Source organism: Sinocyclocheilus anshuiensis, unplaced genomic scaffold, assembly GCF_001515605.1.
Source record: "Sinocyclocheilus anshuiensis isolate Anshui unplaced genomic scaffold, SAMN03320099.WGS_v1.1 scaffold1962, whole genome shotgun sequence".
NCBI classification, from domain to species: domain Eukaryota; kingdom Metazoa; phylum Chordata; class Actinopteri; order Cypriniformes; family Cyprinidae; genus Sinocyclocheilus; species Sinocyclocheilus anshuiensis.
Genome location: NW_015544290.1, coordinates 19177 through 22141, shown reverse-complemented (window position 1 = coordinate 22141; position 2965 = coordinate 19177). Strand labels below are relative to the sequence as shown.

The 2965-nt window shown below is 40.4% G+C and overlaps 1 protein-coding gene across 1 annotated transcript in view; it reads right to left on the bottom strand.

The window, feature by feature from the left end:
* The window catches only part of LOC107698059 (glutamate receptor ionotropic, NMDA 2B-like), a 30930-nt gene that overhangs the window by 20847 nt on the left and 7118 nt on the right, over positions 1 to 2965 (bottom strand). The window lies entirely within an intron of this gene.

Here is a 2965-nt window from a genome sequence, read left to right as displayed (position 1 = left end):
GAGAGAGAGAGAGAGAGAGAGAGAGAGAGAGAGAGAGAGAGAGGGAGAGAGAGAGAGAGGGGTGTCAGGAGGAGCCCTAAATATGTGTCCTAGTTCTGTGCTGTTTAAAGGGGAGCGCACATGATACAGTCACTATCTAAACCAGGCCACAGAGAGAGAGAGAGAGAGAGAGAGAGAGAGATGGAGAAACAGGTGACTCTCTCTCTCTCTCTGTTGAAGGTCAGGCACTGAAGGTCGTCCTGTCTGACCTCTGACCCCTTAGGCTCTGTATCTACTGTCACTGTTAGCAGCACATCACAGACATCAGATCATGTTCATCACAAGTAGGGCTTCAACAGGTCACAGAACTCACGGTTTTGAGTTTTTGAGTCTCAGATCAGATCAATATGGGTTTTTTGGGGGAGATGCCGATACCAATATTAGGGAGTAAAAAAGCTACCAGTCAAAAGTTTGGACACACTTCCCATTCAAAATTAAACAACGTAACTGTGTAGGGCAACATGCTACTTACTGCCAGTCCAACAGGGGCAGGTTTATGCAGGAACACACACACACACACACACACACACACACACACACACACACACACACACACACACACACACACACACGATAACTAATTTGAGTCACATTCTGACAAGCTCCTAAATTATGACAGATTGATTTTTTTCAATTCGAGTTTATGTTCATTGAATGCCTTTTCTGAGGTAAATGTGACGTTACTTGACATTATTGATCTCAAGCTGTTTTACTGATGTCATTCTGTGGTTGAAACACTAATGGATGTATTACATGATTCATGATTGATTTCATTTCTTCTGATGTTCATTTATGTTTATTTGCCGCTGTAACTAGTAGTAAAGAGGAAGATATGATCACTTCAACTATCTTAATTTGTGTTCCAAAGACGAACGTAGGTCTTACGGGTTTGGAACGACATGAGGGTGAGTCATTAATGACGTTCTGTGCTGTTTAAAGGGGAGCGCACATGATACAGTCACTATCTAAACCAACAGAGAGAGAGAGAGAGAGAGAGAGAGAGAGATGGAGAAACAGGTGACTCTCTCTCTCTCTCTGTTGAAGGTCAGGCACTGAAGGTCGTCCTGTCTGACCTCTGACCCCTTAGGCTCTGTATCTACTGTCACTGTTAGCAGCACATCACAGACATCAGATCATGTTCATCACAAGTAGGGCTTCAACAGGTCACAGAACTCACGGTTTTGAGTTTTTGAGTCTCAGATCAGATCAATATGGGTTTTTTGGGGGAGATGCCGATACCAATATTAGGGAGTAAAAAAGCTACCAGTCAAAAGTTTGGACACACTTCCCATTCAAAATTAAACAACGTAACTGTGTAGGGCAACATGCTACTTACTGCCAGTCCAACAGGGGCAGGTTTATGCAGGAAGCACAGCTTTTCCAAATGTAAATATCTAAAATGAATAAATAATAATAATGAGTAATATTTTTTTTTCACAAATTCTGTGTTGTGTATTTTCTGGTAATCAAATGAACATGCAGAACATGAGGATTCGTATTTAAATAGTCTTTTTGCAGTTTAATATTCACAGACAGTCTATATCGCAATTTGATTTAAGTGTACTGACCTGATTTTTATATATTCATCAAAAATATGACAAATTCCATGAAATTCCGCGTTATACAGTTCATCATATCATCATGCAAAACTAAGAATTACAATCATTGTAATGTGACGATCAAATATAAGTTTGAGCTCATCCACGCATCTCTACACTACAGTGACCTAGGTCACCAGTAGCAAACAATGGAGCGCGCTCTGCTGGACAAACTAAGTAATTACACCATTCAGAAGCATTTCATCTGTGTAATGGCGGCGCTCATTGTTTATTCAGGAAAAAGGTCTATATGTTCTGTAAAAAAAATTGTTCATATCTGCGGCATATTCGCCGATACCGATATATCTGCGACAGGCTCATATGGGCCGATAAAACTGGCAAAACAATATATCGGTCAGACTCTAATTCTAATGAGTCTAACTAATAAAATTCAAACATTATTAAAAACAAGTGAACTCTCAGTAATAAAATAAGAACAAATAAACTAATTAGTGCACAGACAAATGCAATAGAACAACTTTAGAATGCCTTGAGTAGCGAAAAGTACCAAATAAAGTTCTCTTTCACCTCTTCTTGTGCTTGAATTGTTTAAAGTCGCTTTAATGTTTACAATGGCAAGACTTAAAAACATGCATCACTCTATGATGGTTAACTTTGCAGCTAATCCACGAATCATGTACATGCCGAACTGTGAGGCCTGGTCCATATGGTTCACAGATCAACTACGATCTGTTTAAACACAGAGGACAGAACATTTACATTTACATTTAGTCATTTTGCAGACGCTTTTATCCAAAGCGGCTTACAATTGGGGAATACATGAATCGATTCTTCTTAAAGAGGCAAACAGACACAGGAAGTGCTCGTAATACCAAGTTACAGGCATTTGTTCAAATAAGTACAAGCTAGAAAGGAAAGGAATAAATAAAGAGAAAGACAAAGCTTTTTTTTTTTTTTTTAAGATGAAGTCAAGTAGCGTCGAAAGAGATGAGTTTTCAGCTGTCGCTTGAAAATTGTCAGGGAATCAGCATTCCGGATAGGGGTGGGAAGATCATTCCACCAGCCAGGAACGGCGAGCGAGAATGTTCTGGAAAGTGATTTTGAGCCTCTCTGTGATGGTACCATGAGGCGTCGCTCACTAGCGGATCTCAGACTTCTGGAGGGGATGTAGATTCGTAGTAGTGATTGGAAATAGACAGGTGCTGAGCCTGTGGCTGTTCTATATGCAAGCATCAATGTCTTGAACTTGATTCGAGCCGCGACCGGTAGCCAGTGCAAGGAGATAAAGAGAGGTGTAACATGGGCTCTTTTGGGCTCGTTGAAGACCAGTCGTACCGCTGCATTCTGAATCATTTGTAGAGGTTTGA